The 14794-nt window shown below is 40.6% G+C and overlaps 1 long non-coding RNA gene across 1 annotated transcript in view; it reads left to right on the top strand.

Moving 5' to 3' along the window:
* LOC110256435 (uncharacterized) overlaps nt 1–14794 on the top strand; it is a 91442-nt gene that overhangs the window by 38292 nt on the left and 38356 nt on the right. Inside the window, exon 2 of the long non-coding RNA XR_014824912.1 lies at nt 11664–11695. This is a non-coding gene — a long non-coding RNA (uncharacterized LOC110256435). The remainder of the gene's footprint in view (nt 1–11663; nt 11696–14794) is intronic.

The following is a 14794-nucleotide window of genomic DNA, read 5'->3' as shown; positions in this document are numbered from 1 at the left end:
TTTAAAATTCTTCTTATGTCTTTGACTTTTAACTTGTTTAGGGACTTTTTGGACCTCATGGATCTAGATGTCTATTTTTCTCCCCAGGTTGGGGAAATTATTACCCCTTATTGCTTCGTATATATCTTCTGTCCCTTTATTTTCTCTTGGAATTCCCATAATGTGAATATTGTTTGTTTTTTTCCCCATTGTCTTTTACATATCTCAGACTTTTTGCATTATTATTCATTCTTTTTTTCTTGTTGCTTCTCTGACTGGATAATTTCTAATGCACTATTTTCTAGATTGCTGATTCTTTTTTCTGCATGGTTGGGTCTACTTTCAACTCTCTGTTGAATTCTTTTGAATTCTTTTGTTCCCTTATTGTATTGTATTATTGAACTCTAGGGTTTCTGTTGGGGTTTATTGGGATAGTTTCTATGTGTCAAACTACTCTTTTTGTTTATACATTGTTCTCCTAATTTTGTTTAGTTGTCTTTGTTCTTATAGTTCTCTACACTTTTTTTTTTTTTTTAGGGCCGCATGTGCAACATATGGAAGTTCCTAGGCTAGGGGTCCAATCGGAGCTACAGCTGCTGACCTACATCACAGCTACAGCAATGCTGTGGGATCCAAGCTGAGTCTGTGACCTATGCCACAGCTCGTGGCAATGCCAGATCCTAAACCACTTAAGAGGCCAGGGATCGAATCTGTATCCTCATGGATCCTTGTTGGGTTCCTTACCACTGAGTCATGATGGGAACTCCCTCACTGCACTTTTTTTAAAGAGAATTATTCTGAAACCTTTGACAGTTTACAGAGCTTCATTTCTTTGAGATCAGTTATTAGGGCTTTATTAGTGTCCTTTGATGGTGTCATATTTACCTGGTTTTTCATGATCCTTGTTTCCATATGTTAGTATCTATATATTTTAGTAATTGGGCTCCTCTTCCGGACTTTTATGGGTTTGCTTTGGCAGAGGCAGATCTTTACCATTCAGCTCAGTTTAGGTTTCTGGGAATATCTGCTGGTAATGTCTTTTGGCAGGAGAGACCTGCTATTATGGTCTATTTGTGGTGGAAGGCAAATATTTGAGCTCTGAGGTTGGGCGTTAGGAGGAGGTTGCCACTGGCTGAGAACAATTGGATAGGCTGCTAGTTTGGTCTGCTACCCAAGTGAGGCCATAAGATAGGCTTCATGGTTGCCTGGATTCTCTGATCAGGCTTACAAGATGATTGAGACTGAGTACTGTATTCAATAGCAGATGTGCAGGATGGGCCCCAGGACTGTATGGCTCATTGCAGGATGGGCCCCAGGATCTGTATGGCTCATTGTTTGGAGATCTGAATCAGGCAACAATGTGCACTGAACTCCCTGGTTTTGCTCTGTGGATGGGGAAAGCCATGGGCTGTACCACCTGTTCAAGTGCTACTGTAAGCAGCATTGTTGGATGGGCTACAGAGCTTCCCTGCACTCTAGTTCTGTTCGCTGGTCATGCAGGCTGATGGTGTATGCAGCAATAAGTAGGGCTATGAATTAGTTTGCCTGCATGGGTGCAGAGAGAAAAGCACCTCTAAAGCTTATAAAGCTCTTTGTTATCTTAACTCAAGCTGACCTATGCCCCAGGCTCCCTGGCCAAAGAGTACCACTGGCCTTGTTCTATAATCCATCTACTCCATCCTCTCTTCTCTTGGCTTGAGCACCCCTGGGTTCTTGCCAGCCCTGCTGGTCACATGGGACTGTGAGCCGCAGTGAGTGGGGCTATGTCTCAGCTCTCTTGCTTGAGTGTATAGGGGAGGATCCATCCCAGGCAATTCTCAGTTTCCCAAACAGGTTCTCCAAGGGGGAGGGGCTAGTTGCTACCCTCAGCCTTGGCTTTGAATTAATTACCCTACCTATGCACAGCAGGGGAACTCTCCATACCCAGTATTGGCTTTGCTCTGGGAGCAATCAGCTCTGCCTGCCCACCTCTTGGTGTGAGGGTTGCTGGGCTGCACAGCTTCAAGATGTTTCTGCCAGCCCCTCTAGTCAGATGTGGCTAGAAGACACTTTACAGCAGGTGGAGCTATGACTCAGCTCCTTTGCTGGGTGTGGGCAAAACCAGCCTCTAGGGCCAATAAAACTCCTTGTTTGAGAATCCAAATCAGGCAGATCTGCACCCTGCTGAGTTTCCTGGTCATAGTGTACCATCAGCTTGGTTTTATGGATGAGCAAAGCCTCTGATTGGGATCTACTTGGGCACTGCAAGTATGAGCCCTGTCTGTCAAGCTCCATGTGCTGCTTGTTGCAAGAACCTTTCCTCTATCCATTCTAGTGAGATTCCTAGAGGCTGGGCCCCACAGATGCCCCTGCAATCCGAGTGGTGTGGGATCAAAGCAAGGACTCCCACAAAGTAATCTGCAGTGCTGGAAGGGCCTGGTCTCTTTTCCCTCGGGAGGAACCAGAGGTTCAGGGGAGACCTCTCTTCATGATGCTGAGCTAGGCTTGGAAAGGGGCCATGTAGTTAACTTGTAGCCACTTCTCTTACTAATTATAATACAATGTGTTTTGAACTCTGGTTCAGGGGACTGTTTCAGCTTTACCCTTTTGTTGTATGATTGTTTCAGTGGTGTCTTGTTCTTGAATGGTTGTTAGTTGTGAGGGAGAGAGAAGTCGGGAACAACCTGTATCGCCATCTTGGGGATGTCACTCTCCTCCAGTTTCGTTCTTAAGGCTTTCAATTGATTGGGTGAGGTTCACCCAGATTATCTAGGTTAATCTCCTTCACAGAAAGGCAACTGATTATAGATGTTAACTTTATCTACAAAATACCTTCACAAAGAATTCAGGATTAGTGTTTAATTATATAACTGAATATCCTGTTGAAACTGAGACATAAAATTCACCAACACAATTCTCTTTTAGGGATCCATCAACTCAGTGAAATTAGTCAAACCATTTAAATGGCAGCATTTCCCACAATTACTGCTGGCCTATAAGGGGAACCTCTGTAGAGCTTTATAGTAATCTGGTGCTTCTCTCACTTGGACATTTCTCAGTGCTTTGGTAAATGCAGGTGTGCTCTCTGGGTTCTCTTACAGATATGATTTCAGTTTGGGTAAGTAAGCTGTAGATAATAAATCTACTCTGTTATTCTTATCTTCCCAGATTTTTATATTCCTCTTTCTATAACATGCTGAGAATTTCCTGGAATGTATCTGTCATTCCATGTAAGCCAGTCTTGAGTCCAAAGCACCCCCGGATACTTGAGCTAGAACATTGAATTACAAATCTCTGGAAAATGTGCACACATGGATGAATTTGATCTAATTGAAAAATTTGAAACTCTTTTCCTGTTGGGGACCCCAGGAGGCTGTTGTTGCACAGATTCTTTAGATTGATGCCAAGGAGCAAAATCCTGAAAATGTTTGGATTTTGTTTTTGGCCCCTGGGTATGTGAGGTCTGCCTGTTCTAAGTCTGCAGGCAATGCTTTGATTGCCCTGTCATGAGGAGAGCCAGTGTTTGCTTACAAAGTTACCTCATGTGAAGATTGACAGGATCTTCAAAGTAGAATCAGCCTAATAAGACAGGGACAAGGGACTGCTTCTGCTGCCCTAGAAGGATAAGTATGTTTGGAGGGCCAGAGATTCAGATCCCTTTGAATCCATCTAAGTTTATTTGTACCAACTGGGAAATTTTTTTCTGAATAATTGCATAAAATTATATGAGACTTGATGACACTGTACTTCAATCTATATTTTCATTTGGTAGCCTACATGATCGGACTGTGCCTTTGAATTTTTTAGGCGTTATCATCTAATAAGAGATAATTTTAAAGCAGTCACAGGCTTCTGTTCCTAGATAATACCTCAGACAAAGAATATATAATCTCAATTTTTGTCATTTTTCTTTAAAGCACCCCTTTTTCCCCTATCCCTTGTCCTGTCTCTCCCCCATCTCCTCTTCATCCTCCTCTTTCCCTCCCTTCCTCCTGTCCTTCCTTCCTTTTGTCCTCCTCCTTAATGTATACCTGATGTAGTTATAAGATGCCAGTCCAGTTTAATAGTCTCTGTATTCAGCTTTGACTCTGTCAAGGCCCATTTTAGAAATCTCTTGGTTTTACAAAGTCTTGCCTTTATTCCAGGTGACTGGATGATAACTTAAGTAACTTTGGGGGTCATTTCATGTGCTCTATTCTGTGTATTCCATCTTCCAGTGGTATTACACCATTTCTGCCTTAATCCAAACTAGGTAGGATAATCCCAGATGATCTTCCTTAAGTGTTAATGTCTTGCACCAAATATTTTATTGCTGTTGAAAACAGAAGCCATTTACATTCAAAGAAAAACTTTAATACAGAATATTAGGTGGCTAGAATATCACTTGAAGGGCTTAAGGAGACTGTGATAGGTTTAGTCTTTAGGATGATTTCCAGATATGATTTCCAGGACTGACTCACAAGAGCATTGTTTCACGGGAGACAATACTAGAGCTAAAAGTTCAAGAATACTCCTGGGGTTCTGATTCAGGCTTGTAAAACTGCAAATAAACTGTTGTGGAAACCCTCTAATATTAAGGAAGAAAGAGCATAGAAATTTAAACATTGCTTCTTAATGTGACCTCTCTTAAGCCTTCCAAATATTAAATCAGCATCTAAATCAGGTAAGAAATCTAAATTGTAAGGGAGTCTGGAAAGTAGTTTTCATCTTTTCAACCTAACTAATAGGATATGTGATCAGAGGATGAGTGAGCCCTTACTCATTTTTTATCAGAAGAGGAATCTGAATGCTACAAACATAGTGACATAGTGACATGGGAGGCTCCTGAATTTCGTCCTCCCATAGACACATTGAAAAGCTACACAGAGACCTTTCCTCTGAAAGAAATCCACAAACTAGCCAAGTTTTCTCAGCAACTGAGAAAAACCCATATCAGAACAGGGAAGTCTGGGACACTCTTGACAAAAATCTCATCCCTGCCACAGTGCCATAAAATTAGGAGCAAAACCCCCAACTCCCAGTTTTTCCTTGAGGAGCAAGCTGGTGGGCACATCCCTTGCCCATCCAAATCCTTCACCCCTCAAGGAAAAGCTGGGAGTTGGGGGTTCTCCTGATTTTCTGGCACTGTGGCAGTGACGGGGTTTTTGTCAAGAGTGTCTCAGATTTTCCTATTTTGATGTGGGTTGTTCTCAGCTGCCTGATGAAACTTAGCTAGGTTTTGAATTTCCTTGAGGAGCAAAGTGAGAATTTCAACACATCTCTCAGCTGCCTGATGAAACTTAGCTAGGTTTTGAATTTCCTTGAGGAGCAAAGTGAGAATTTCAACACATCTAGAGCTTCAATTTTTTAAATTTATTTATTTATTTTTTTTTGGTGCCATTTCTTGGGCCACTCCCGCGGCATATGGAGGTTCCCAGGCTACAGGTCGAATTGGAGCTGTAGCCGCCAGCCTATACCAGAGCCACAGCAACTCGGGATCCAAGCCACGTCTGCAACCTACACCACAGCTCACAGCAACGCTGGATCCTTAACCCACTGAGTAAGGCCAGGGATCGAACCTGCAACCTTATGGTTCCTAGTTGGATTCGTTAACCACTGAGCTATGACGGGAACTCCTAGAACCTCAACTTTTAAGGCTGCCACCGGAAAGATGAGTCCCAAAATCACTTAGTCCTGAAAGCCAACATGAGTCCCCAGGACCATAGCAAACAGAGAAGCAGTTGTTACCGGGCACTTAAAACTGGCTGTGGCTATCCTTCCAGCACTCAGTGCAGAGGGAGCAGCAAAAATATCCACTTCCCAGTCTTTTCGTAGAAGGAATTTTGACTACATACTTTACAAGATTAGATGAGGGTACCAGCTTCTAATCAGACTTAATCTGGCTGCCTACTGTGATCCTCCCAGGAGCCCAGAGGGGCCAGCATGCACTTCCCGTCTCTCCCCCTTCTGGCTCACTCCAACAATAAAACTAAGACTCTGCCTTCTTCCTAGAAGGAGCTTGTCCATGCATCTAGTCCTCCAACTTGTGAGGCAGCCACTGGAGCAAGGTCTTCAGATCACCACAGGGCTTGGCCTCCACAGGGCTTGGCCTCCACAGATGCTAATGGGCATAGTAAACAAAAGTAATTTTCAAATGCACAAGCACGTCCTGCAGCTCTCTCCCCAGGGCTAAGCAAAGATGGAGTGGACACAAATGTTCATCTCCTGCTTTGTCTTCGCAAGGGATTTGACTGCATACCTCCCCAGCGGCTGCTTGAGGTTCTGGCTTCTGATTACTATGAGTGCTGACTGGGATCCTCCCAGAAGTCTGAGAGAGCTGGTGGGCACATCTCTTGCCATTTTGTTCCAGGTTGGTCCAACAACAAAACCAAGTGTCTAGTTTCTTCTTGGAAGGAGCTTATCATTATATCTAGCACTTCAGCTCTTATGGCTGTCGCCTGCATGTTACTGACTGCGAAATTACCCAGCAACAGGAGCTGACCTGGATTGGCATTCATAAGTCCCCAGGAACTACACAAAACAAAAAGGCAGTTCTCTTTGGGTGCATAAACAATTCCAGAGACTATTTCCTCCAATTCAACATGGAGTGAATAGGCCAAAACACACAGCCTATCTCCTTGGTAGGGGCTAGACTATATATCTAACATCCTGACTTTCTCAGCTGCTGCCTGAAAGTTGAGTTTCCAATTAGCCTGCATTGGGGAGTGGAAGGGGTGGGCAATTAGTAGTCATCGTGGAGCCTGAACAGCATAAGGACATTTCTCATGCCTTTGGGAAACTGACAGGTCTTGGCAGATCCTCGAATTCTGGGAGCCAGTAATTATAATGACAGTGGCTTGGACAATCACAAAGGTTTGAGAGGAAACCAGGAGCTTGGGTCTGGCTGATTGATAGGTTTATCTATACAAGGCCAGTTTGTCAAGATACAGAGAGGTGCCGATTATATCTAATGGGCAGAAACCAACACAGAGAGCTAAGGATAGTGAAGAGATGGGGTATATGTTCCAAACAAAAGAAATAGAGTCACAGACATAGAGAACAGACTTGTGACGGCCAAGGGGAAGGGGGCAGCGAGTGGGAGGGACTCGGAGTTTGGGGTTAGTAGATGCAAAACTAACTACATTTAGAATGGGTAAACAAGGTCCTACTGAATAACACAGGGAACTATATCCAGTCTCTTGGGATAGACCATGATGAAAGATAATACAAGAAAGGGAATGTGTATATTTATATGACAGGGTCACTTTGCTGTACAGCAGAAATTAGCACAACATGGTGAATCAACTATAATTAAAAAAATAAGATAAATCTCCCCAAACCAACCTTAATGAAACAAGATAAGTGACTTCCCCGATAAATAAGGATTTAGATAACAGTTCACATAATTGTCATAAAGATGCTCACTGAGGTAAGGAGACCAGTGCATGAGCAAAGTGAGAATTTAAACAGGGAAAAATATTAAAAAGTACCAAATTGAAACCATAGAACTGAAGAATGCAATAACTGAACTGATAAATTCAGTAGCAGACTAGATCAAGCAAAAGAAAGGATCAACATTTATAATCTCTTCTCTTTTTGATAATAGCTATCCTAACAAATGTGAAGCGCTATTTCATCTTGGTTTTGATACGCATTTCCCTGATGTTTACTGTTGTTGCATATCTTTGTGTATCTTCTTTGTTGAAATTTCTATTAAGGTCTTTCGTCCATTTTTAAATCAGGTAATCTTTTTTTTTTTTTTTTTCCTATTGCATGATCTTATTTTCTTGGATATTAAGTCCTATTGGATATGTGGTTTGCAAATGTTTTCTCCCATTTGGTAGGTTGCCTTTTCATTCTGTTGATGGTTTCCATTGTTGTGCAGAAGCTTTTTTTGTTGTTGTCTATGTTTGACTGAGGCATGCTAGTACACCTGCTCAATGTGCTTCTGAAGCTCTTACCACTACTGTGTAGTTCTGAAGTGAAGGGAGAGGGTTAGAAGGCTAACAGTGGTGTTTGACTCAAGGTGTTTGATCCAGTCCTCATGACTTTGGTCTGAAGAGGGATAAAGGGTGTGTCAGACTGGGATTCCCAAACAGACTAATTGGGTCATTTTGGGAAAGCTGCTGAGGACACACCTTAAATCCTGGCAACTGTTTCTTTCCTTCTCAGAACTTGTATCTATTTGTTCTACTCATTAGCATTTCCACCTGTATGCCTTTCCACAGACGCGCCATGGCAATTTGAACCCCTGAATGCTTTTGCTCATTATTGTATTCCCAGTATCTAGTAATAGTACCTAGACAGGCACAGAGTGGGAATTTCTAAATAAATATTTATTGATTTAATGAATGAAAATTAAAACTACATATTTTGAATATAAATAAAATATTTGGTCTCTTTGAAAGTATAGCATGCCCAGAGAAGTTCACTTGTTTCTAAAGATGATCTACCAATTCCCTGATTGAACTGTGTGCCCATGGACTGTCCCCAGATGGTCCTGAATTATAATTAAACAACTGAATTATCCTCTCTGATTCCTTGTGAGCAATGTTCAAATACAGATATACTTTCCATGTGCTTTGCTAAATGGATAAATGTATGCCTTCTAAATCTGGCTTATAAGTCGGGTGCCTTTATATCCCTCTTCTTCAGATATGGTGCAACCACATCATGAATGCAAAGAAACCTGTGCTGGGTCTCAAGAAAGTAATATTTCTTTCCTTTAGTTATGATAAAGACCTTCATATTATTCAAGTCTAAGAATACAGTAGAATCTCAAAAGAATGGAACAGGTGAATCATACAGAGTTTACTATTATGAAGATAAATGAGAAGTATTTGAGTCATTCTTCAATTGTGTAACGATTCAGAGATGCCTCCTAGTGATACACTGAACTTGAGAAAATGAAATCTACTTCAGTGACTTTCTGCCCTCATTACTAAGTCAACCTTCCAATTTCATATCTACAACTGAGATCATTCATTCAAAAATGTCTTATACAGGAGTTCTCTTGTGGTGCAGTGGGTTAAGGATTCAGCATTATAACTGTAGTGGCTTGGGTAACTGCTGTGGCATGGGTTCAATCCTTGGCTCAGAAACTTCCATATACTGTGGGAGTAGCCAAAAAATAACATATTATATAACTAGAGTCTCTGAAGTCCTCTTTGCCCACCTTTAAATTGCTGTGAGGCATGGAGGGCTATGAATTTCCTCAAGGGAGATAGCAAAGAAATCCAATCAAAAGATAAGTGAAAATTAATTTCAAAAACATTTGGCGCAAAGAGCTGAAAATAGTAAACTCTGGAATAGTGAATGACAATGCCTTCTATATTGTCAATCTCATCAATTCATTACAATTTAAAATTTAAGAAAAATTCAAAACATCTGTGGAAAAAAAATTAGCCTTACAAACTAAACCCAAGCAACTCAGTTTGTAGACTCAATAGTCTCTTTCTTGACCTATATTCCCTAACAAAGACAACAGTAATTGATTAGTAAATTTTCCAGTTGTAGAAAAACTGCCAACACAGGTAAAAAAAATCTTAACCATAAGGGTTGACCTAAAATAGTAGCCAAGTTAAAGTAAGGCTGGATTTCCACTGGATAGGAATATATGGGGAAATATTTACATATTAGATGAAGAGTTTATCTAAATGAATTATAAAGAACTTTTGACCCTAAAATTCTATCTCCACACACAAAAAAAGAAATGATGGCTATTTCAATATTGGACCATATCATAGTATCCACCCAAGTATACCATAAAGTTACCTAACTACGGAGTTCCCGTCGTGGTGCAGCAGAAACGAATCAGACCAGGAACCATGAGGTTGCGGTTCAATCCCTGGCCTTGCTCAGTAGGTTAAGGATCCAGTGTTGCTGTGAGCTATGTATGGTATAGTTCGTAGACGTGACTTGGATCTGGCGTTGCTGTGGCTCTGGTGTATGCCAGCAGCAACAGCTCCGATTAGACCCCTAGCCTGAGAACCTCCATATGCCTTAGGTGCAGTCCTAAAAAAGACAAAAAAACAAAACAAAACAAAAATAGTAAGTTACCTGACTGTCTACATAGCTTGCTGACATTTGATAACTTTCAAAAAGTCATCGAATGTTCAATTCTCTATTTAACAGGTGAGGAAACTGTGCTTACCCCTGCTTTCCATCATCGCATTGATGGTTTTTCAGAGTGCCAGTGTGCCTTGGTCACAGCTGTAGGATCTTATGCAGATACCAAGCAGATTTCCTGCCTCTAACATAAGAAGTACAATTTTTCTACTGCTCTACAGTGTATAAGTTATAGCCCCTTAAGGAAAAGAGACCATGGGTATTTAACTTTCTATGCTTTCAGAAAATAAATACACTTAAAATATGTTTGCCACTCCTGTTATTGCAGAAAACATTTTGTGTGTTTAAATTGTAGAGTTAGGAATTTTGAATAAGGCACACACACACTCATCTAATACTGAACCTTAAAGTATCTTGTATTATGCTGAAAGCGGGTTTTACTGCACAGCAACTTGGAGCATAGGGCCAGCAAGAGAGTCTAAAGTATCAAGCACAGATGAGTCCACAGGTAAGAAGCAGTTGTTTGTGAAAATTGCTGGGGAATTTCCCCACTGTTTTGAAAACTTCTGAGAGCAGTTTAGAAAGTCCACTGCTAGTTAAAAGATGCTTTTTAAATACACTTTAAAAAGTAAAGTGCTCTGAGAATTAAATCACCAAGCCAACTAGAGGGCAAATGAAACTACAAATTGCATTTATAGGATACGCTTCATCCGGTGGAATCCTGGAGCACTTTATAACTTGATTAGAAAGCACACATCTAGGAATCAGTATCCCTACAGCTGAAATACCACTGCCTGTGGGGTCAGTCTAGCAGCAGCTCTTTAGCAAAAGACAGCTGTGATTCACTGGGACAGGGCAAGGAGGTCCCAACCTATTTACCCCACCCCCCACCCCCGCCACAACCCTGGCTCCTGATTCAGTGCCATGGAGCTGGTACTACAAAGCCTGGTCTTGAAATGAGAATGTCTAGGAAGTTACATTAGCACCAGCCATGTGGTAAATTATGGTGTTTTTCTCTCCACAGCATAGTGAATAAAGCATGGGCTTTGGGGTCGGACCATCACTGGGGGCAAAACCCTGTCTGTGATTTTGAACTAGTTATCTAGCTTCTCAAGGTCTCAATTTCCTTTCAGACATTGCTTTTTATAGTAACTGAGCTGCTATAACACCCTCAACTCAGTGCTTGGGATATTCAAGGTATCTTTGTTTTATTCTGCTGCTTGCTGATTAGAAAAATTATCTTTTTAAAAAGTAACATGTATCTGAATTTGCTTATTCATGCTGGTGTCTTCCTCATCACCATTTTAGATACACACCTATACAATATGATGTACAATATATGTATATCAAGATACTCTTATGTTTACTATGTATGATTTCATATACATACATAAATATGATGTGTACATATATATATCGAGGGGGCTCTCACTTGTACTATTGCCCTGCACCTGACCATTGTAAGAGAAAGGCCTGGAAAGAGAAGGAAATCCAGCACACATGTAGAGGGGGTGACTCAATCTAGGAGTGAGGGGTACTCTCCTACCTTGTCAGGTGAGGAGGCTGTGTGTAGACACTCAGAGGTGGGTAGATGTGGGAGTGGGAGTCTTAGAGAGTTTTACTGATTGCTTCTGCTGTTTTTTTTTTTTTTTTTTCAGTGAAGTGGAAGCAAAGTCATCTGAGAGTGAAGGTAAGGAAGAAGTTTTTAGATGTTTGAGGTGCAATAGAGGAATGTAAATTCATCACCTAGACAACAGTGAGAAGAAATGACCAGGGTAGAAATAGCAGTTTCTAACCAGCATTACAGCCCTTTTGAAGGTTGTGGTCATGATTTCAAATTGAGACCAGTCAACATGCTGTTACTTTTCTTTCACCATATTCAGCTGCATGGCTGTGAGTGTGGCATAGGCAGAGAACTTGATTTAACTGGAGCAAATTTAATTTAATCAGGGTTTTGTATGGCCAAGAAAATACAAGAGAGGGGTAAGGAAATGGAGGGTGTGTGCAGTGAAGGTATTATGAATAATTGGCCTTGAATTTAAGCTCTGACAGGAGGGAGAAGAGGACACCATGAGTATGAAGAATGACAAGGTGGCAGGATCAATGGATCGGAAGCACTGGTAGGGTGGAGGGATAAGGAGTCAGGATTCTATAGGGAGGAAATGGTTGGACAACTTGTGACATCAAACTGAGATTATGGAGGGAGCAATTTTAGGAGTGATGAGATTTAGCCCCTTGGAGTGAGTGGCTGAGATGAAATAGAAGACAGGATAATTGGAGGTTACTGTGCTAGGATGCTATTGTGTTGGAAGGATCGACTTACGTATTAAAATCACTAATATTTATGTCAATAATAGCATGAGAAAGGATTTTATTCATCCAGGACTTACAGTAAGAAATGAAGGGCAATGACCCAGGATTTGGTAGAGAACTTGCAACAATAAGGGGATGCCATCAATTTAATATAATTCCATAAGATGTGGAGCTTGTAAGATCTAAAGGTACTTCTTGACCTCTTTTGGTGAAAATAAGGAGATCTGGGGAAAAATTAAAAATCATTCTTTATCCTTCCACCCAGAGATGATGGTATTTTAGAACGTGTTTGTCTTAAAGATACTTATCCATATTGAATGGAAAGAGTGGTAGAGTCGGTCACAAAAAAGACCTGTGTGTCTGCTGCCCTCTTTATCTCACTGGAGAAATCAAGGCATCACTAATAATCTGAGGAAAACATTTGTGGAACAATGAGATGGAAGAGGAATTGACAAGAAATTCTAGGCTACTCTCTGCATCAAAGGCTTAAACCTTAGACCTCTAGGAAAGTTCATCCACTTTCTTGGCTCAGGCACAAAAATTATATTCTGAAGCCAATTAGAGCAAATATGTTGTGGGAATTTGGAAATAATGTCCCTAGTTACATGGTTGCTTCCATGTCTTGGCTATTGTAAGTAATGATGCAGTGAACATTGGGCTGCATTATCTTTTCGAATTATGGTTTTCTCTGGATAAAAAAATGTTATTTTTCTCTATGTAATCTTTCTTTTTGGTCAGAAAAGGAACTACTGCTAAGATTGTTCTCTATATATTTGTTTTTCAGAATTGAAAATTATGTGATTTGGTATGGTATTCCTAGTGCTTAATCTTAGGATATGTTGAGCCCCTTGTAGCAGTCTATAGTTTTTAACCATATTTCAAAATTTTCAAATAATATTTCTTCACATATTTTTCTATGCCCCTCCTCACCTCTTGGTTCTTTAATTATGTATGTATTAAATTATTTGCAATCAGATCACAGATCAGCTGCTACTGCTTCTTTTTCAGTCTGTTTTTTTTTTTTTTGTCTTTTGTCTTTTTGTTGTTGTTGTTGTTGTTGCTATTTCTTGGGCCGCTCCCACGGCATATGGAGGTTCCCAGGCTAGGGGTCGAATTGGAGCTGTAGCCACCAGCCTACACCAGAGCCACAGCAACACAGGATCCGAGCCGCATCTGCAACCTACACCACAGCTCACGGCAACACTGGATCGTTAACCCACTGAGCAAGGGCAGGGACTGAACCCGCAACCTCATGGTTCCTAGTCGGATTCGTTAACCACTGTGCCACGACGGGAACTCCCAGTCTGTTTCTTTATGCTTCATTCAATATATGTTGCTGATATATCTTCAAAACTATATCTAATTTGCTTGTAGGCCTGTTCAGTGAAATTTTCACTTCACACATTGTAGTTCTCATCTTAAGAAATTCTTTTTATTTTATTTTTAATATCTAACATTTCTTTAGTTTTATCCATATTTTTCTTATTTTTTTTAAAATTACTTAATGAATTTTATTACATTAATAGGCGTACAACAACCATCACAACCAAATTTTACAGCATTTGCATCCCTCCACCCCCCAACCTGTCTCATTTGGGAACCATAACTTTTTCAAAGTCTGTGAGTCAGTATCTGTTCTGTAAAGAAGTTCATTGTGTCTTTTTTTTAGATTCCACATGTAAGCGATAGCATTTGATGTTGGCATCTCACTGACTGACTTCACTTAGTGTGATAATTTCTATGTCCATCCATGTTGCCGCAAATGCCGTTATTTCTTTCCTTTTAATGGCTGAGTAATATTCCATTGTGTATGTGTACCACATCTTCTGGATCCACTCCTCTGTCGCTGGACATTTAGGTTGTTTCCATGTCTCGGCTATCACAAATAGTGCTGCAATGAACACTGGAGTACATGTATCTTTTTGAGTCATGGTTTTCTTTGGATAGATGCCCAGGAGTGGGATGGCTGGATCAAATGGTAGTTCTATTTTTAGTTTTCCGAGGCATCTCCATACTGCTTTCCACAGTGGTTGCGCCAATTTACATTCCCACCAACAGTGTAAGAGAGTTCCTTTTTCTCCACACCTTCTCTAGCCCTTATTGTTTGTATTGTTTTTGATGATGGCCCTTCTGGCTGGTGTAAGGTGGTACCTCATAGTGGTTTTGATTTGCACTTCTCTAATAATGAGTGGTGAAGATCTTTTCATGTGTTTTTTTGGCCATCTGTATGTCTTCTTTGGAGAATTGTCTGTTTTGGATCTGCCCATTTTTTGATGTGGTTGTTTGTTTGTTTTTGATATTGAGCTTAATTTTGGAGATTAATCCCTTGTCCATTGATTCATTTGCAGATATTTTCTCCTCTTCTATGGGTTGTCTTTTCATTTTGTTTAGGGTTTCCTTTGCTGTGCAGAAACTTTTAAGTTTAATGAAGTCCCATTTGTTTATTTTTTTAATTGTCATAACTCTAAGAGGTGAG

This window comes from Sus scrofa, chromosome 13, assembly GCF_054392235.1.
Source record: "Sus scrofa isolate SSC_HxYL_T2T_F1_AM1 chromosome 13, Sscrofa_HxYL_maternal_Yorkshire_Landrace_v2.0, whole genome shotgun sequence".
In the NCBI taxonomy this organism is placed as follows: Eukaryota; Metazoa; Chordata; class Mammalia; order Artiodactyla; family Suidae; genus Sus; species Sus scrofa.
This window is presented reverse-complemented; position numbering and strand designations above follow the sequence as displayed.